Genomic DNA, 21386 nt, shown 5'->3' with positions numbered 1-21386 from the left:
CAGTTGCCCAAAATACACCCCATCAGAGAAGATAGGCAGAGGGCAAATAAGCATATGAAAAGCTGCTCCCCATCCTATGTTGTCAGGAAGATACAAATAAAAACGAGATACCACTATTTACCTACTTGAATGGCCCAAATCCCCAACACTGATGGTCCCAAATATCAGAGGATGTGGAGGGACAGGAACCCTCACTCACTGTGGGTGGGAATGCAACACTTGGGAAGACAGCCTGGCAGTTTCTTACTAAACATTTCTTACCATCCAGGAATCCCTCCTTGGTATTTACCCATGGGAGTTGCAAACCTATGTCCACATAAAACCCTGCACACAGATGTTTATAGGAGCTTTATTCATAACAGCCAAAACTTAGAAGCAATCGAGATGTCCAACAGCAGGTGAATGGATAAACTGTACAACCTGACAACGGGACAGTCTTCAGCACTAATAAAAAATGAGCTATCAAGCCATGAAAAGGTGTAGAGGAATCTTAAATGCATATTACTTAGTGAAAGAAGCCAATCTGAAGAGCCTACATACTGTACAGGTTCAACTATAGGACATTCTGAAAAAGGCAAAATGATGGAGGCAGTAAAAAGATCAGTGGTTGCCAGGAATTAGGATGGAGGTAGGGAGAGATGAATGGGTGGCGCATGGAGGATTTTTAGGACAGTGAAAATACTCGGTATGATACTATAACGGTAGATACATGTCATTATACATTTGTCCTAAGCAACACCTTATCTGCCTAAAGACAGATCCTCCAAATGGAACTCAATAATTATAAACCACCTCTCCAGGAGTCTCATCAACCAGGAAAGAGTGGCCAGAAGAAACTAGAAGGTGACACCCCGACAAACTTGGTCACAAACTATCACATCTCCCACCTAATCTTCTAAGGGCTCATTTATCTCTCCTAAAAATCATTCCCTCTTCCCTAAGAGGCCTACTTCCCTCTCCCCTCCCCCTCTTAGGATGGTATTCAAGCCTGAATCCCAAGCCACCTCAGAGAGCTACTCATTTTCCCCTGGGTATCTCCCACGCATACATGAATTATAGATGTTAATAAACTTGTTTGTTTTTCTCTTGCTAATCTGTCTTTTATCACAGAGGTCTCAGCTAAGAACCCTTCCCCAAAATGGAATCAATTCAATGTATTCACAGATATGACAGAGTCCCAATAATACGACCATAAAGGTTGCCGTTTCTTTGTCTAACAAACATATTTCTTTAATTAATTGAACATTTCCAGCTAGTACTCTGTCATTCCTAGGCAGCTATTTAGTGGAAATAAATAAGAGTTCCATTTTATTAAAATCTTTCCCCTTTGGGTATAATAGCTTATGTAACAGGAAGAGTAAAAAGAGTTCAGTTCTTGCAAATAAGAAAAGAAAGTCATTGAAATTATTATCAGAGCCCGTATGTCTGCCTTATTCCTGCCACTGATGGCACTCACAGTGCGGTCCTCCTGCTGAAAAGTTACTGACTCAAATCTGGAAAGACAAGAGACCTACAATATGCTCCCCAAGGGTTCTTATTGAGTTTCTTATAAACGTCATTTTTTAGCTTCATAAATTGCTGCCTCTTTTCGTTGAGAATTTTCTAAGAATTCCAAAGGAAAGCTGTGGATGTCAAGATTTAAGTTCTTTACTTACAAATTTCTTCTGATTCACTTTGGGGGAACACATAATGAACACTCTAACATCTGAAGCAACAAGAGCTTAGGCTTTAGTTACTATAAAAAAGGCACATGTCTAGCAGAATTCAGTCTCGTGTTTAAAAAAAAAAAGGTAGATCCTTGTCTGTCCGTCTGTCCGTACTCCTTCCATAGGATCCCAAACACCTTGTTTAGATTAATGAAGGTTTGGAAAACTTGGGAATGTTTTTATAAATCATTTTATACTTTGTGGGGAGTTTTTTTTTTTTGAAAGATTTATTTATTTTGAGAGAGAGAGCTTGAGTGTGGGATTGGGGGGGAAGGGGCAGAAGGAGAGAGAGAATCTCAAGCAGACTCCCTGCAGAGCATGGAGCACTCCCACAAACCTGAGATCACACCCTGAGATCCCGACCCGAGCCAAAAACCAAGAGTCAGAAGCTCAACTGACTGAGCCACCCAGGCGCCCCAATCATTTTATACTTTGTAAGACATAAGCCCAGAAATTATGCCTCCAGAGCTTTCAAGATCTGATTCTTGGGAGTTACTCGTTACTACAGATGAAGTTCCAGAGTGAAAATGGCACAGGGCCAGAGACCTGGGCTCCATCCCTGCTCTGCTGCTCACCACCCAGGCAACCTTGAACAAGACACCCCCACAGCTCCCTCATTTGTCCAGCCCTCATGGACTCAGCATGCATGTGTCCTGGATTGGGTCCCAAGAGTGCAGAGATCTGTTATATTACATCTGCCGTGGAGGGTCTCCAGGGCAAGTAGAGGCAATTAGACACAAGAATGATGCATTATAATTCCCTGGAGGCAGGTACCACAAAAAAAAAAAACCTGTCTGAGCCCAGGTGAGGGGTAGCTAACACTTTCTGAGGTGTCTGTGTGGATTTTACAGAGAAGAGAACGTCTCGCTGGTTATGAAGAAAGTACCCCTTCTCCTTTCCCAATGAAGGAGATACAAGAATTTCCCATAGGATATCATAAAAGTTCTGGAATAATTAATAATTAAATGTAGATCAAGGGGAATGAAGGGAACATGCCAGTCATTTGCCTGTTTGCTCTCAGACTCCCTGCTCTCCTGCCCTGGCCTGCATCACGAGGTGGGGTGAGGGTTGACCCCCACAAACTCTTGTTTTCTGGGCTCCTGGCTTTTGGCTAGGTTCAGCCAATAAGAGACACTGTTAAGAGACTGAAGGGTGGCAGGAAGGGAGAAGCCAGAATATTTCTCTCCCATCCCTTGGTGCTGGGTAGCATCTCCACAGTGACTGGGTCTCCTCTATGGCTTTGGTCGCCAACAGATGGCCCCTGGCTCTGTGGACTAGCTCCTGCCAGGTGGGCCAAGAGTGGTCCACAGCTCCTAAGCTCTAGAGGGTTGGGCAGCCTCCCGCCAGGACTCATCTCTGAGTTGCTTCATCCTGAGTCTTATGTTTAGCTTCCCAGCTTTGCCATCACCTGTGTAAGCTGATACCTGTGTAACTAAAAACCTGTCAGAAACCACTGAAAAGGTCTCCGTGAGATATACGTGTGGAGAGAGAGGGGAGGAGCATCACATGAGGAGCCCTGAATGAATGCCACAGCCAGGAATTCCAAATTTTACCTCATGTTTTCGATGATTTTAGGGATGCTAAACATACGGGACAGGCCCAGGCACGGAGTTTAGGAAAGAGGCTAATACAACAGACCAAAGGAGGATGACAATGGCCTGATCTAAGGCAGAGGCAGAGAGAAGCCATGTTTGTGAGGCATTTCGGAGGTAAAAATGCAGGAATTTAGAAATGGGTTCAGTGGAAGGGCTGAAGGAGAGGACAGTGGAGGATGAATCCCAGGTTCGCTTGGAAGACTGAGTAATTGATGACACCAATGGGAGAGGATGAAGGAGAGAAGGAAAGAAGCAAGGGTGTGGGTAGGGAACATATCGAGGTTGGGGTCCCTTAGGGACAGTCTTAAGGGAGTGGGGGTGAGCCAGACGAGCTGACATCTAACATCTCTTCCAGAATAAATGATATGATTTCTAGGAATGGCCACATTTCTTTTTTTATCAATAACCTTTTTAAAATTACCCAAGGCATTAAAAAATTGTTTGACTTTACAAATAATTCGGTTGTCATTTTAGTGACGGCATTTGACATAATAGATTTAGATCTATGCCAGGAATGTAAGATCTGGAGACAGAAGACACCCCAGAGAGACAGCAATGGAAAAATTCCTTGAAGCCAGTACTGAAGTCTGCCCTTCCCACTCACGCCTGTGGCTACAGAGCAGCCCTTGTTTACTCCCTACTTGGGATTTAACTGGTGCCGCTTCCCCCAAAGTAACTGCCATTCAGCCTTGTGTGACATTCTACCCCTTTCTAGGTCCAAGATCCCTCCTACTAATGACTTCTAGGGTCCAGGGGCTGTTGGTAGGTGTACAGAGGTGCCTGGGAAGGGTTTGAGAGGCTTACAGTGTTCCCCCAAGGCTCCTTTGTAAGGGAAGGTCCTGACAGCTGCAGTCAAGAGAGGCTGCTTTCTCTGACAGGTGGGACTGACAGGGTCAGGTGACAAGGAGGGGGCACAAAGGCTGGCCAGGAGCCCCAGGACAGTCCTTGAGCTGTGGGCAATGGAGGGGCAACCCCGCACTGGCCAATGAAAGCTACCAATCCCAGGATGGGCTGCTAGAAGGCAAACTGCCCTTTTCTCAGCTCCATTCAGGCCTCACCAGAAGCATAAGGAGCCAACCCCTGATTGATGCTCGCATTTGGCAACGGGAGGGGGAGGTGCAAGAATGCTTTTCCCCAGACCCACCTGAGAGCCAACAAAGGGTCCTGGGCTGAAATTTAAGGAGGAGAGATGTACTGAGTGATGAGGAAAAGTTAAAATGTCAAATCCCAAGAGGCAGTGACCCAAGGAGACTCTGGAATCTGTGCCCTGGCTCCGACAGCCCGGTGCCCATCTGCTAGAAGGACAGGCAGTTCCTGCTCTCAGTCACCTGGCCCTTGAATTCTGAGATTCCGCTCTTCCAGGAAGAACAGTTACTACCAGGAAAGTGAAAAGAAGAAGAAGAAGAAGGAGGAGGAGGAGGAGGAGGAGGAGGGGGAAAAGAAGAAGAAGAAGAAGGGGAGGAGGAGGAGGGGGGAGACAGCAGAAGAGGAAGAAGATACTTTATTTAGTACGTTATCCGCATGGCATGAGGGAGAAGTGAGATACATTTAAAGTGGTTACCAAAACCTCAGTCTTCAATGGCCCAGAAAGATCTTTCCTTGGAAGACAAAACCCCTTAAGACAACTCCTAGGCCTCTGGTCCAACCCTTGACCTTCTCTTCCTCTCTATCGTTTCCATAGCTTTTAACACAACAACAATATGACTACTATGTGACCTCTGGGAGAAACTGGTTTTATTTTCACTAACCTTTAGCCATGTAGGTTAGACAAAGAGGAAGGGCCTTGGAGAAACGCAGAAGTAATGAGGCCATTTTCCATCAGGCGTAATGTGGGAGGGAGACCATGCGGCCCGACAGTATGTGACGACAGCTTACGGATGACCCACTGCCTATCCACGGGATGGCTGGCTTTGGTGTTGCTGAGGCAGAGGTAAGGGTGTATTTTCTTTTTCTTTTCTTTTCCTTATACTTGCCCAGGAAAGGGTTTTCTTGGATACAGGATGAATGATGTGGGTAAGATTATAATTCCTTTAAAGAGAAGTGTGATTTCTTTCCAAGCTGTCAGGAAACCCCTGGTTCCCCATTTTCCTGGGAGTGCAGCAAAGCACTGCTGGTGAGAAGAGGGTTCCAGGGCTGAAGGGCATCCCTGCACCCCTCGTGGTGTGCCACCCCCATTGCCCTCAACAGCTATCTCACCTACGGGGAAACCTCAGAGCCCATCTTGAGCCCACCTGGTTCCAAGTGATGCTGGATCAGACCTTTTAGATTGGCTCTCAGAACTTAAGAACAAGAGAAAAAAAAAAGAGAGAGAGAGAGAGAGAGAGAGAGAGAGAATACTGCTGATCTTCCCGCACAAAAGCTTCCTCTTTGGGAAGCTTCGACTCCAGTCTTTCGGCCGCCAGCCTCAGCTGTCCCAGTCCTCCCTGCTGTCCGGGGTCAGCTCCTTGGCGAGCTCCTCAGGGAGGGGCTGTCCTCATTGGTCTCCAGATCCTCAGAGTCAGCCTCAGGCCCGGCCTACAGCACTCAGTCAGCGTTCGCTAAATAGGGGAACTCTAGGATTAATGTGAGGCCTTCCTGAAAAGGGGCTGTTGGAAGGAGGGCCACGAAGACAACCTAGGGCAAATATGAATGAGGCAGACAGACGGCAAGGGGACGATATGAAAAGATGTGAAGGGAACTAAGGGCTGGAATTGGATGTGGGTCAGGATTACATTCAGTGAGGCTATGTCTAGGCTCAGAGCCAGCTAATTTACGTGCACAGTCTTGTTTTAATCCTGATGGCAACCCGATGACGGATACATCATTAGTATCCCCAGTTTGCTGAAGGAGGAAACTTGGAGATTTCCCATGGCCAGGAAGCAGTGGAGGCCCTCAGGGGAGAAAGAGGTGCTGGGGTTCCTCTCTGCTTCTCCAAAGCCTGCCAAGAGGAAGTGCGGGATGTTGGCCACCGCCATGGACTCCGGAGTTGACCTGCCTTGGCACAAATCCTGATTCTATCCCTGAATAGCTGTATGATCTCAGGCAAGTTGCTCAGTCTCTATGCTTCTCAGTTTCTTCATCTATAAAATAGTGATAATGATAATAGTAGTTACCTCAGAGAATCTTTGAAGATTATATAAGTTAATATGATACATCAAGGGTCAGCCAACCCACCACTTGTTTTCGTAAATAAAGTTTTATCAGAACACAGTCACGTTCATTTGTTTACATATCATCTATGGTTGTTTTGTATTGTTTTGTTTTGTTTTTTGCTACCACAGCTGAGTTGAGCAGTTCTGCCACAGACCATATGGCCCAGAGCCTAAAATATTTACTTTTTGGTTCTTTACAGAAAAAGTTTGCTGACCCCCCCCCATGCATGAAAGCTTATAATGGTGGTACACAGGAACTGCTAGGAGGGCTATGATGATGATGATGATGATGATGAAGCATTTGCCTCAGAGCCCCTCCATCAATGTCCCCCACTCCGAGGATAACCCTGTGGGGCACTGTATCAGGCTCAGGGGGCCAGGGAAGAACAAGAGAGAGAGAGGGTCCAAGGCTGCTCCTGCGGGGCTTACAACCTAATGGAGGAGACAAGGGAGTAACAACAAAGGAGGCAGTTACAAACTGTGATAAGTCCTCTGAAGGAAATAAACAGGATGTTGAGATAAAGAAACGGAAGCAGCCACTGTTGACAGGAAGGCCTCATGGAGGAGGTGATACTTGAACGGCAAGGGGAGGATGAGAAGGAGCAAGTGTGAGGAGTAGCAGGACGGACGCTGCAGGTGGAGGGACAGCAAGGGTAACAGTCGGGTCTGGGAAAGGCCTTGCCATATTTGAGAAACACCGAGAAGGCCTGCGTTGCCTAATGTCAGGGACAAGAGAAAGAACAGCAGGAGACAGGCCAGGAGCCAGATCACATGGGCCTGGTCGCCCACAGGAAAGAGTCCGGGTTTGTTCTAAGAACAAAGCAACGGGAAGCAGCATGAGTATTTTAGGGAACTAATGGCAGTGTCTGCTTTGGAGCCTAAAAAGGCCACTCCAGATGCTGCACGAACGGACTGTGAAGGCAGCGGGAGAGCAGTCAGGAGGCTGATGGAGTGGAGACACTGCGGCAGTCGGGGGGAGAGCACAGACCTGGACTGTGGTGGTGGCAGGGAAATGGAGCAGTCCAGTGACTGAATATGAGGCTTGGAGGCAGGGAGGACTGGAGGCTGATGCCAGGATTGGGCCTCAACACCTCGGTGGAGGTGGTGCTGTTCTCTGAGATGGGGAAGAACGAAGGCAAAGGGAGGGAAGTCAGGAGTCATTTGGGACCATAGGGAGAGAGCCTAGTCCCTTTTCCTGAAGACACCCCTTCAGGTAGGAGATAATGACCTCAGCCCCTCACCCCCACCCCAGGGCAACTTGCCTAAATATTCCCCTTTCCTTCCTATGTTCTTTTCATGCTTGTATATGTTCCCTCACTCACTGGTTTGCTATGCATGCACTTTGCTTTTTCTGCATCCCTATATTCCTACCCCCACTCCCCTGTCCGGGCCCAGAAGCGATAGCGATGAGTGGGAGTTCTGATCAGAGTTGCGTCCTGAGAACCCGCCCACTGTCCCCTCCGCTACAGTCAGCAGCCCCATCAAGGCTCGAGTCACACCATTCCCTTGTGGGTGGGCACAGCACCTCGCTGACTCATCTTCACTCAGATGCATAAATTGTACCTACTCCCATGATTTCCCCAGATACCAGCCCCTCCCCAACACAAAGTGCTGCTCCCCGTCATCAGGGACCTGCCTTTCTCATTTCTCTATCTCCTCCTCCAAACACATTCTCCTTCTCCCTTCACCCAATGCATTATTCTGAATTCATGGTTACACTGGACTATCTCCCACTGAAGTTCATTCATTCAATCACTTCTTGTAAATCATTCCTCTGCTGAGGACCTATCACACGCAGACACTGATGGGGAAACAGGAATGCAGCGCTGTGGGCCCGGATTCCTCACACCCCCACCCCCACCCCGCCACGGGCTGTGGGCAGTGGGCTTCGGCCCAGCAGCACCCGCACCGGGCACTTCGCCCCCTCCCCTGCCCTTTCATTGCTGGCTCCAGAGCAGTGCCTGTAGACCTGTGTCCCTCCGAGGAACCCATGGGCACCTCCCTGCAGCCTGGCCTGCTCTCCCAGTTCTCTGTACCCTACCCTTGAACAAGCTGGGGGGCCTGAATCATCTCGTGTTGAGTGGGCGAGGGGAGTGCCCTAGGTAGTTTGGAAAAGCATATTATATTAGTTTGATGACCTAAACTGAATCACACAATCAGACTCACCAATTAGTCTGCCCTTTATGTGGCATTTGGTACTTCCTCCTTGAAACCCCCTGATCCCTGGGTCCTGGGGACACTGTGCTGTGTGGCCTTCTCCCACCCCTGACCACACTTCTGTGGGGCTCCCTGCGGGACTCCCCTGAGATTGGGTCAGCCTCTGTCCCTCATTCTTGCCAAACTCCCACCTCTCCCCATGGGAAAGGCTGCCTCATCCCAACCGGATTTCTTTCCAAATGTGGGGGAGGATCCCTACTTCATCACATCCTGGGGCGTCATCTGAGCCTTACGGTTTTCTCACCTTCTCCCTTCCCAACCACCCTACCTTCTCACATACATGGGGAGATGAAGACTCCAGGGGCCCGGCCAGCAGAGCCAGTGGCAGTTTGGAGACACAGCCAATAGACAACGGTTGAGAGGCTGAGACTGGGCTTGGAATTCAGAAGCTTTTGCCCAGCCCCACCGTCCATGGCCTACGGGGGGTCTGCGGAAAGGGGAGAGACCTGAGACCTCCCTAGACCGGATGCACAACAGACAAGCCAAGGTGGATTCAGAAGCCTTGGCCTGACCTTCCGGCAACATCGTTCTAGCCGCGCCTCATCTCTCACATGAGCTCGTGCACAGCTGTCTCTGGGCCAAGTCACATCTCCAAAGCTGACCACAGACGTGTGACACACTGGCCAGTGCCTCAGAGCTGGGAGAGACTGTGGCTGGGGCAGGAGTTGATGTTCTGCAAGGAGCAATCCCCTCCTGACCAGCGGCGAGGCCAGCTCTGGCCCGGGCCCAGGGAGAAAGCGGATGGGACTAGAGGTGGACCTCTCATCCCGGCTCTATACTGTGGCAGTATAGCCTAGAAGCTTCCTGAGGTCTGCTACTCCAGGTGTACCCCAGATGCCCAGCGCACACATGGGTAGGCATCCTTGAGTTGTCACAGAACTCTCTAGCCCCTCACACAACCCTGGACGTCGGGTTCTTGGGATCAGGACGGCAGAAGAGGGACAGAAGGAAGGGAGCCCGGGGGGTGGGGCAAGAGAAAGAGAAAGAATTTGAAAGAATGGCTTTCCCTGCAACAACTGAGCCAGTCAGTTGTACAAGGGCTTAAGAGATCAGCAAGCCAAGGGTGTCACAGCTTTTAAAGAACAGCGACACTCATTAAACCAAATCTCACGCAGAGACATCGGTAAATAAAAAAGTGTACGGAGGAACTATTTTGGTGGAAACAAGGCCTGTTTGGGTTTCCTACGACCTATACCCCCTCTGGCAACTTCTCTGGGTAGTTTTAAGGGGTTCCACAGCTTGATTTTTCAAGATAATAATACTAACACTACCACTCACACACTTAGCAGTTTGTTCACACACATCTCACCCAGTCCTCACACTAACCGTGTGGCAATATTATCGTCACCTTTCTGATGGCGTCTGTACCTGGGGCCCGAGCTGTCAAGCCACTTGCCCCAAATCACACAGCTAGCACGTGGCGGAGCAGGAATTCAATCTAGGCTTCCCAACTCCAAGTCCAGTGCTCTTTGCTCTGTGTCATGGCTAAAGGGAAATGTGCCACATTCACCCGACACCAAGACCGAGGTCTGGGTGAGAGGCAGTGCAGCCTAGAGACCAGCTCTGGAATCAGACCTTGGGGTTCAATTCCTTCTGCCATCCACTTACCTGGGTCATCTCTTCCTCATCGAGAAAATGGGACAATAATAGTTAGGATTAAATATGTTAATTCATGTAAATCACTAGCACACAGGGCCTGATGCATAAATAAGCACCATCCTTCACTCCTAGTCAGCATTTATTCAGTGCCTGTTGTATGCAGAGGCCCATGCCTCATTCTACTGTGGGAGGGGGAGGGAGGAGGAGCGGGGGAGGACCCCAAGTTACCAGACAGTTCCCATCTCCCAGACGGTTCCAGCCCTACATGCAAAGTACAACCACCGTATGCCCTAAGAGCGCGCCCTAGAGCATGGTACAGATGCTGGCTTGGACAGCTTACCCCAGGGAAACAGACCTCCGTTTGGGGAGCCTCCCTGTCGCAACATTTTAGCCTACCCTATAATGTATTTCAGAATTGGGATCTCTCAGTAGTAGCTAGAAGTCTGCTTGTTAAGCAAGTTTCTGGGCTAGATTCTGTAGCAGGTTACCATGTGAGCCGCACAGAGCTGGACCCTTGGGCCAGCTCCTAGACCATTCCTCCTCCTCCCCACTGGCTGCTCCTCATTTCCCCATTGCTCAGAGGACCCAGGCTGGTGCTGGACCTCTTTCTCTTCTCTCTACGCTCATTTTCCTGGTGAGCTCATCTTGGCTCCCGCCTTAGATGGCATCCGAGGCTGACAAGTGCCCCGATTTCTATCTGCAGTCTGGACCTCTCCTCATTCCAGCTGCCTGGTCCACACCTCCACGTTCGTTCACCAGACACCCAACAGTAACACAGCCGAGCCCACCCGACCTGCTCCTGCATGGCCTTCGTCCACCTCAGGAAAATGGTGCCACCGAACACCCTACTGCTTGGATCAAAACTTTGGAGTCGCCCTTGGCTCTTCTTACTCTGCACCCCACCACACAGATCCTCCCAGCTCTTCTTCCAAACACCTCAAACTGCCACTCCTCACTTTCGGCACAACCACTCTGCTCTAAGCCGGCATCGTCTCCCCACTGGAAACAGCATTAATCTCTTAGCTGGCCTCCTGCCTCTGCCCTTCCCTGTACAGCCCAGTCACACCCCAGCAGCCAGAGCCACCTGTCTAAAAACAGAAGTCGGATATGCCACTCCTCTGCTCTCAGGGTGAAAGCCAGTGTTCTTCGAGTCCTGCGTGACCTGGCCTGCTACTCAGTTTCTAGCACTCTCCTCCTGTTCACACACTCGAGCCACACTGACCTCGCTTCTTCTTAACCAGTGCAAGAGGCTTTATTTGCTGTCTGTCCCCCCGGCGCCCGAATGGCTTGTCCCCCCACTTCAGGTATCTGCTCAAATGCTACCTCTCGAGTGAGGCCTTCATCGACGGCCCGCTTGGAGACCCCACCTCCCTGACTACACACCCCCTCCCTTGAGGCATTTTTCTCCAAAGCGCTTACAACCAGAGGCATGTTACAGGTTTACTTCCTTACCGCTGAGCCTTCCCAGCCAGGATGCAAGCTCCGTGGGGGCAGAGGGGTTTCTTCTGTTTGCTGAGGCCCTGACGCTCGGAACAGTGCACGTGATAGTACACCACAGACCCTGACGGAAAGACCACACGGCTCCCTCACGGTGCTCTGCAGGGAGCGGGAGAGCTTCAGCTCCCACCTACCCTGCTTCCCAAGGCCTAAATCTTCTCATCTCCGCTGTTTGTAAGTCTTGAAATCCCACCCGTTCCAGCTAGACGGGGCAAAGCTGGCTAATAATGCTGGTCAACCTGGAGAGGGGCACTCAGGGTCAGGAGGGGAGGGTCCAGCCAGACGGGGCTGGAAAAGCCGAGTTTGAGCCTTGCTCCTGACTCCTACTAACGTGAACCAGCCCCTGGTGAGGGGTCACAGCGGGAGCCAGGTACCGGGGAAGGAGGGGAAGATGCCAAGAAGGATTTTTAAAGGTTGACAGGCCAATATTTCAATCAATAAACATGGATGGGGCCCTCACCCAGGTGTCTCGCAAGGTGCTAGAGAGCTGACATCACATTTGCCAGGGTCCTTTTCTGGAGGCTTCATCATGCGGACAGGTAACAGGGTTTGAGGCCAGGTTTTCCTTTTCAACTTATTCTCTTGTTTTCAGTATCTATTTCAAACCTTTCTCTTCTCCACAGACCTTGACCACGCCCCCCTACGCCTGCCCCCTCCCCCTCTCACCCAGAAACTTCACTTCCTACTGCACAGAAAAAAATAGAAATCTTCAGACCAGAACGACCTCCACTTCCTGCCACCAGACCTGCGTGTCTCCCTGCACAGGGGCCCCCTTGCTCTGCCCTCTCCCTCCCAGGGGGTGTGTTAGAGGTGACCTCTGAATTAGGCCAACCTCTCCACCTATCCTGAACTCCTGCCTTCTCTGGGGGACTTGACTTGACATCCATTGTCTCCCACCCCACCTTCTTCATTGCCAACTTCTCCCTGTCAGTTGGCTCCTTCCATCAGCTCTCACACAGGTCTCTCCAGAGATCAAAGCAACACTAAAAATCCTCACTCTCATATTTCTTGAAAGTTCTAGCTCTCTCCTTCCTCTCATAGCCCAACTTCTTCATTTACCCTCACCCAGTGGAGTGACCGTCTCCACTGGCCTTTCTTCACTCCAGTCCTCAGCCCACTCTGGCCTGGCTCACATCCTCACCAAGCCACCCAAAGCAGCGATGGCTGGGTCACTAATGCCAATGGTCCATTTTCAGTTTTCATCTTCCTGGCTTCTCAGCAATGTCTGACATTGTTGTCCCCCAATCCCTCCTCCAAACACACATTCTCCCTTCAGCTTCCCTGAAACCACACTGTCCAACACCAGAGACAATGTACGAACTAACAGCGGCCAGGCGTCTCTCTCTCCCCACCCTGGACCTCCACTGCATCTAGACTCACATTCCGGCTGCCTACCCAGCGCCTCCTTCTGACTGTCATGCAGGCACTCCAAAGCCAACACATCCCCTCTCTGAAGTTGCTCTGTCTCCAGAGCTCCCTCGTAGTGAAGACCCACTCTTTCTTTATCTTCCTGCTGTCACCAGACAACTGGCATCATCCGGGCAATGCCTTCCCTCTCCCCCACCCCCATCCTATCAGTCACGGAGGCCCCCCGAGTGTACCTGATGGGTCCATTCCACCTTCTTCTCTCTACCACCCTCACGACCAACGCCCTGATTCAAGCTGCCATCCCTGTCAGCTGGGCCCCCGCACAGCCTCCGACAACTCGTCTCCTTCACCCACTCGCTCCTGCGAGCATTTTTCACACAGAGCCGAGCTGAGCTTCTGAAAACACCAAGCTGCGTCACTCACACAATCTTTTTTGCGGCCTCCCAATCCTCTTAATGTCCTCAAGCCCTAGCACATGCTGCAGCGGTCCTGCCCCCATCCCCAGTGTCATCTGGGAGCCCCCTCCTTCCCCACCCCTTGCTCTCCATCCTCCCCAGCCCCCTCGCCGCTCCCCCTACACGCTGCAGACCCGCCCCATGCAGCCTGCACCCTGCAGGCTCTCTCCCTCTGCTCCAGCTGCGGTCTCTGCTGGGGACAGCCTGTCCGCCCTCGCCTCCCTCTCGCTGAGCGAACCCCCTCCCGAGGCCCAGCTGAAGCGCCTCATACCCAGCTAGGGCGTCACGAGCCTCCTCGGCCAGGTTAGGTCCCCTCTTCCTCCGGGCGTGCTAGTCACCACCCTGTGCCTCGCCTCACCCTTCACAGCACCGCCGGTGACCGCGGGCCGTTTATTATGTAATTACCGGTTCAGTATTAAGCTGCACCAGCAAACAGAAAGCAGGGCCTCGGCCAGGCCTTTGTCAAGGTGCTGGCACAGAGCAAGCGCTCGGTATCTGAGTGAATGAACAGCTGCCCCTTCGGGTGCCTGCAACGTGCTAGAAGCTTTACATGGGTCGTTCCCACTTGGCACAGCAACCCAATGAGGTACGAGCGCTAGTCTTAGTAGTCGTGCTCCCGTTCTACCGATTAGGATTATAGAAACGTGTCCAAGGTGACATGGGTGGTAAGTGCTGGCTAAACCCCAGGCTGGTCTCCCCTCAAAGCCACTACACCACGCTTCCCTCTGAGCTCCCACGGGCTCACTCAGCACTGGACACACGGGAGGAGCTCGACCAAGAGGGACAGATGGAGTCACCCACTATGTCATCTCTTTGGTCCTCACAGTCACCCTTGAGGCCTACAAAGAAGAATTATAATTCCCCTTTTCCAAATGAGGAAAGAAAACGGAGTCTAGGGGTTCAGACGGTCACCAGAGGTAGGTGGCCATGCTGGGCTGGTCCTAGGTCTCCTGGCTTCTCTCTGGAGTGATTTTCTCCACAGCATAACCATAGCTAGGCACGGATGGGTGGAAGTATGCAGGGAAGCCATGCAGAAAAGAGGTAACATAGCAGGCTTGAGACTGCCATCCTTAGAAAGTTCTGCTTCTAAGGATGGCCCTTGGTTAACATCTTGGAGGGTGGATTTGTGGCAGGTGCCTCTGACTGGTTCGGGTGGTGCACTGGGCCCAAACTGTTTTTGCAAGCAATGCGGTTGTTGCTGAGCACTTGTTTTTCTTCTGGAAGTCTGGAATTTTGGTATAAGTTAGGCAGGGGATGCCTACATAACCCATCCTCAATAAATACCCTGGGCACTGAGTCTCTAATGAGGTTCCCCGATAGACAACATTTCACACGTTGTCACAATTCAGTGCCGGAGGAATTACGTGATCCTATGTGACGTTGTTGGTGGGGAGGACTCTTGGAGCCTGCGCCTGGCTTCCTCTGGACTTCTCCCCGTGTGCCTTTTTCATTTACTGATTTTACTTTACATCCTTCCACTGTAACGAATCATAGCTGTGTGACTATATGCTGAGTCCTGTGAGTCCTCAGAGAATATCATGGAACCTGGGTATGGTTTTGGGGAGACATTCCTAACAAGAGATGAATTTGAGTTTTCTTTGAAAAGGGGCATGAATTAGTCTATTAAAACAGGAGGAATTCTAGGCAGAAGAAATGATATGAAGAAAGTTAGGAACAGGTAAGTCAGATGGAGAAGACCCTACAGCCGTACGACACAGCCAAGCAGAGTTGACATTGAGAGAATCGAGCATTACGGCTGTGGGGTGGAAGAGACGGGCACTAGAGAAGTCCCACTTGTTCTAACGACCCAGCATCAGTGAAGGGAACCACTTGAAATCACACAGACGGAATTACTGTCAAGGAAGGACTGAAAGAATTTAGTGTCTGGCTGTCCACAGCTAATATCCACGGAATTGGACATTTCTCAGAAAGGTCTCCAGAAGTACCACTGAGCAGTTGAAGCAACAGCCTAAATTATTGGCTTTTCAAATAAACCACCTCAATATGAGGAAGTCAGTCTGCACCAGAATAATCTACTTCCCATCCATGAAGGGCAACTATTCACTCCTTCCTTGTCCCTTCGAAACGCCTTTGCCCACAGTCCAATATCCCCTCCCATCCCTCCTGTCCACTTCTCACTCTTCAGGAGGGCTTCCTGGAATAACCTCACTCAACTGTCGAATCGCTTCTTTTATTCTGCAACTCCGTAGCACTGAAGCCTTCACTTTATGTTAACTCGTTTGCCTTTAACCCAGGGCAGCATGGTAAGTTTTCCTAGGTTGGATCATAGGTATCTGCCCAGCCTCTTCCTCAGAATCTTCATGTCATGATGGCAGAAGAGGGACTTTCACGACTGTTTGGCTTCACCCCACCCACTTGCCTCCATCCTCTAGCATCAAGGGCCCCTCTAACGGAAGGCTCTGTATACAGCCTGGCTGTTCCAAGCCACCCCCCTTGTAGGGGAGCATGGAAAGGGCTCTGGCTGGTAGCTTTGTACCCAGTCACCTTCACTCCATGCTCTGCTCTGACGCGCAGCTGGCTCCCACTAAAGGAACGGCTCTGCTCCTGTAATCAAGCCAGTGCCTGTATTTTGCTTTCCAAATCCATTCTGTTTCTTCTGCTGGGTCCCTGGTTCACCTCCCTACCCAGCACTGTTTTCCCTCCAAGATGGCAGCTGCTCTGCCCACAGATTATTCTAAAGACTGGAATCCTGTCCCTGAAACCTACTCCCTGGGGCCGGGCCCCCATTATCTGCTGCTGTCTGCCCTCCTCTCTGGCGTCTGCCTGCCAAGGGCTTGTCCCAGCTTCTCCCCACCATGCCCTCTCCCGTCCCAGCTCACCTGTCCCCCGGAGACTGAGGTCTGCCTGGTCTAGAGATTGCAAAGTGACAGCACCAGGCTAGTTTAAAGGATGGTCCACCCTGGCACTTGGCAGTTCTTTCGTTTGTCTGTTTTTAATTTAAATTTGAATGCCTTTAGGCTAGACACACATTTTGCACCTCCCCAGAGACCCCACAACTCCCTACTGCTATGACACGCATGGAACAAGAAAACCAGCTTTACTGAGTACCCACCAGATGCCAGGCTCTGTGTACATATTGGCTCATTGAATCCTTCCACCAGCCTCAAGCGAGCGACATTACTATCTCTCTGTGGAAACACTGAGGCTCCTGGAAGTTGGGCAACTTGCCCAGATCATACAACTACAACCAGCAAGCCATAAATTCAGATTAGAACCCAGATCTCCCAGCTTCTGCAAGTCCACACGATTTCCACTATGCATTACGCCCCCTCTGCAGCGGGCGTGAGAGGATACAGGAGGAGGGCAGGGCAGCGAGTAAATGCACGATTGAGGTAGTACAGGAAAGAGGTCGAGTGGATGTGAACTCAGGTAGCAGCCCTGGTGCCCAGAACCGGCTGGAGGAGACAGGCCAGACATTACCGTGGGAGAACAGTGGTGTCTGCACGGGTTAGGGAGACCTCAGAACTTCTTTCTCTTCAGACGGCTTGGGACAGGTGTCTAAGCGGCTCCTGAAACATCATGGTGAAGATTTTGTGTGTCACAAATCAAACTGGCCAGGAAGAGAGCTGGGGGAGAGACAGAAACCTTTCCTCAAGGGTGATGGTTTAAACCTTGGGAGGTCAGGAGGGCTCGAGGGAGAGGAGCGCAGGGGATAGAGGGCGAGCCTGAGGACACAGCCTGGGCCTCATACCAGCACTTGCAGGGCAGAGGGAGGATGAGAAGCCTGAGGTCAAGGAAGGGAGTGTCAGTGGGGCCAGGGGGGCACCCTCCAAGGAGATGGGCAACAGCTGCACAGCAGGCTGGCGACTGAGGATTACCAGGCCCCAGAAACCCTCAGGCAATCTGAGCAGCAGGCCAGGTGCATGGCGCTGAGTGAGGAACACAGCCTAAGTACAAGTGTTGGCTGCTCTTTCCAGAAGCTTCTCAGTGAAAGGGAGAGAAGAGGGGGTGCAGAAACATGGGTTTTTCCTGTTTAACAGAGGCTGAGTTAGTGGAGCAGGGGAAGGAGTCAGTGGTCAGGAAACAATGGAGGGAACCTGTCAGAGGGAGCAGAAGGCTGAATCTGGGGTGTAGGTGGAGAAGGTGTTCTCCCGTGGGTCAGGAGAGTACCTTTTCCCTGAGAGAAAACAGGCCACGGGGGAAATCCCAGGGATATTCTAAACTGGTGAGCAGAGAAGCCGGTGAAGCGTGTGTCCAGCCATGAGGCACGGGGAGCTGCTGAGAGACAGATGGGTCCCCCTTCCCTGCTCACACCCCCCGGGGAAGGGCGCTCCCCGGGCTCCATGATTCAATGCGGGGCCACAGACCCTGCAGGTGCATGCGAACGTCCCCTGCTCTTGCTGCCACCCGATCTGAGCGCGCACCACCACCTGCCTCCTGATAACAACAAGCAGATTCATCCCCGTCGCTGCAAATGGATTTTGAATTTTTCTGTCAGGACGGATGAGTATTTTCACTTTTATTTCCTCTTGGGTCCTCCAGCCCACTTCCTCACAAGACAGGGCCTGCCGGGGGCCATGCGGATCCACTGCTGTCCGACCCTCCAAATAAAGCTCTCCTCTGGGCAAAGCAACAAACTCAGTGGGGCCTAACGCTGGCCTCAGCCGTGGCGGGAACCTCCAACCCTGGGGATCACTTCTGCCCCTGGGACATGTTCTCCTTTCCCCCAACACACACACAGACACCGGCATAGCTCTGCTGAGGGGAGGACTCCTGCCCCAAAGGAGCCTCAGAAAAAGCCACCACCCGGGCAGAAAAAGCTCTTCAGAGACTGGGTCTGCCAGTGCTTCCGCTTCCCTGGGTCTATTAGCTCTGAAAGACCCCGGATCAGTGACGGAGGTGTCAGGCAGCCTTTGACGAATGCCTTTCTGGTTCCCTTCTGCTCCTCCCACCCAGAATCCTGACTTCCTCTAGCTGAAATAACCCAAGAGCACAGGACTTGGAGGCCAAAGACTTGGGCTGGGGTCCTGGCTGGTCCCTACATCCCGTGAGAGCTTCCCAGTCACTTCCGAGCCCCAGCTTTGCAACCAGCTAAGTGGAAGGAACAGCACCTGCCTCTCCCTTCTCTCAGGGAGGCAGGGAGAGGTTAACCAGGTGAGAAAGGCTATTTTCAAACTGCCCAGGGCTCAGCCTGTCTAGAGCCCCACCCAGCACAGGTTCCCCAGCCATCAGCCCCTAGCAGCTCAGAGCCCGAGGGAGACACATCCCCAATGAATCCAGTGCAGACATTTGCTTAGGCCTACTCTATGCCAGATTCCTGGACGTAAACAAGAATAGACACAGGTCTTGCCCCCCAGTTCACTCGGCTGGGCAGAGCTAACGGGGCGGGCATCTGTTCACGCAGTGGCCAAGGCAGAGTCACCAGAACCTGGTCCGTGTCGCTGGGAATAGACCGGACATGCATCATCAGAGTCCAGGCTGAGGAGGAGGTGGGCAGACTTAGCTCTCTGAGAAACCAGGGTGGGGGCCTGGAACCAGATACCTGGCCCAGCACGGGAGCCTAAATAAAGGGTTACTACACTAGTGCTTCGCCCTCACCGTCTGGGAGATGTGGACAATAATCCTGCGTTGGCCTCACTCACTAGGATATCATGGAGGACAACATGAGAATGGCAATGAGAAAATGCTTTAAAAAGGAAATTAAAAAATTTTTCTTCAGGGTCCTCCGCAGTGAAGCTGAGATAATCCCAGAGGGTCTGTTTGTGTAAACGCTGGTGAGCCTTTCCCATGGCTAGCCTAACAGGCCTGACTCAGAGGCATCCAGCTCCCTCGCTCTGCAAATCATCCCCCACTGAAATATCCCACTCACTGCACTTGGTACTTTCAGCGGATGGGGCCTCCTCTCCTTTCCCTATTCTTCCCACTGCCCTGCCACCCAGGGCCAATGGGTACCAGGTGATGGCTGGCTGACAGATGGAAACACTGCCCAGCCTCCTCCCACTGCCACAGACCTCAGCCCAAAGCCCAGAGGACCTGAGAAAATAACCTCCTCCATCACCGCCTGTCCAGCAGGACATCCAGAGGCTGGCTCAGATAGGAGACTTTCTTCTGCTTCTGTCTAGGACTGGGGGAGGGAGAGTCCAGGATCTGAGTGCCTACCCATTCCTCAGGGTTCAAAACAATAACAAACACAAGAAAGAGTTGACAGGGGCTCGGTATTTTATGCTTCCGTCTCATATCCATCTTTCCTGCAGCAATGCCTGTCCTGTGCAAACAGCAGAACTGGGGGGAGGAGTGTTCAGAGGCTAGGTTTTCACCCAGACGATCCAGTGCTAACGCCGTCTCGCTGGCCAGGTGAGGAGGGCAGAGCAGCCAGAGGCACTGTGGATTTGAGAGGTCGCACCCGGCCCTTCCGGCCTCAAGCTCTCACGCCCTGAACAGGTTCTATTCCCAGAAGTACTTCAGTGTCTTTGCATTTTGTCTTCCAGAGCGCTTTTAAAATGCAAACGCCCCTGGAGGGAGAAACCGTATTCCGCTGGCCCCAGCCACACAGCACCTGGGCCCGATAAATATTTACTGAATTAGATTGGTTATGCGGGGCCTGTCCTCACAGGACGCGGGTCGGAGCGCAGGGCTGAGAAGGGTGGGGCTGCAGGGACCGCCTGGGCAGGGAGCCACGCCTCCTTCCGCGAGCTCGAGCAGCCCCGCCAGCCACAGCGAGATAACGTGAGTTAGGAGAAAGTAAATCTGAAACAGCCAAATATGGAAACTCTGCAGGAGGGGGCAGAACCAGCCGAGAAAGTCGGCAGCGGCGGAGCGGCGCAGCGGAGTGAACCACAGGAGCGCGGCCCCAGCGCTCACTGACAATTCTCAGAACTGCCAAAACCCTGCAGGGCAGGAACAAGGGGGAGGCAATCTGGTCTGGAAAACCCAGATTCCACCAATTCTCTGGGTGTCCCTGGGCAACTCACTTCAACTCCCCGAACCTTGGTTTCCTCCAAGACCCCTCTGAGCTCAGCTTAGGGTGTGTGTGGGCAGTGTTGTGTTTTGTCTCGTGTTGTGTTTCTAAATGAGCACGCTCCATCGAACAGTTTGTGGAGGTTTCCATTCATTCTAATATTCCAGTTTCATTCCGGAGGGCTCTGGTTGGAGAAGTTCTGCAGAAGTGGAGGGGGTGCTTAAGGGTACGGAGGGAGAGCCTAGGGTTTGCAGTGCGTGTGTACCGGGCTCGCCTGAACCCCCAGCCCCCACAACCCGCTACGTCCCCCAACCTGAACCTGGTCCATCCAATCCACAGCCGCGCTCTGGAGCAGCTCCCCAGCTCGGGACCCCCAGCTGCGTCCACACCACACCCTTCCCCTGCTAAGAAAACCCGCTCCGAGCTGCGGAGCCCAGCTGTCTCCCGAACCCCCTACAGCACCTCCTCGCCCGCAGCAGCGGCCACCTGCCCCGCGGGCTGGCCCGGCCGCGTCGCACTCACCCCCCCGCGCCCTCCCGGCGCTGGTCGGAGCCCCGGTCGGGGGACTCGCTGACGCGAGCAGGGCGGGAGGCCCGGGGCCCCAGCGGCCGGGCGCGGGGCGCGGGGAGGAGGCTGCGGGTCTCTTGCCGCTGCGGCGCTTTCGGTTTCAAAGCAAACGGGACAGGCCAAAAAGCGCTCCTCGGTCCCCTCACTCAAGCCCTGCAGCCGGGTGGCTGATCGCCGCTGCCACCGCCGGGGCGGCGACCTGCCAGGACTCACATGTGGCTCCGCGCGGGGGGTCCGTCGGCGCGGGTCCGCAGGCGCGCGGCTACTCCAGGAAGGGGCCGGCGGCGAGGCGGGGGCGAGGCTCTCAGCCCCCGAGCCCGGCCTGCTGAGCC

The 21386-nt window shown here is 52.3% G+C and overlaps 1 protein-coding gene across 2 annotated transcripts in view; it reads right to left on the bottom strand.

The window, feature by feature from the left end:
• TRAF5 (TNF receptor associated factor 5) overlaps positions 1 to 21386 on the bottom strand; it is a 47714-nt gene extending 26328 nt beyond the window's left edge. The window contains exon 1 of one of the 2 annotated variants that reach the window (XM_045787841.2): positions 21268 to 21386. The gene's annotated coding sequence lies outside the window, so the exon portion shown is untranslated. Of the gene's footprint in view, positions 1 to 17009; positions 17297 to 21267 lie in introns of those variants that run through there. The other variant, XM_087857956.1, reaches the window with a different exon arrangement.

This window comes from Ursus americanus, chromosome 2 (assembly GCF_024610735.1).
Source record: "Ursus americanus isolate L20-20 chromosome 2, mUrsAme1.1.p, whole genome shotgun sequence".
NCBI lineage: Eukaryota > Metazoa > Chordata > Mammalia > Carnivora > Ursidae > Ursus > Ursus americanus.
Note: the sequence above shows the minus strand (reverse complement) of the source record. Positions and strands in the feature narration are given on the sequence as shown.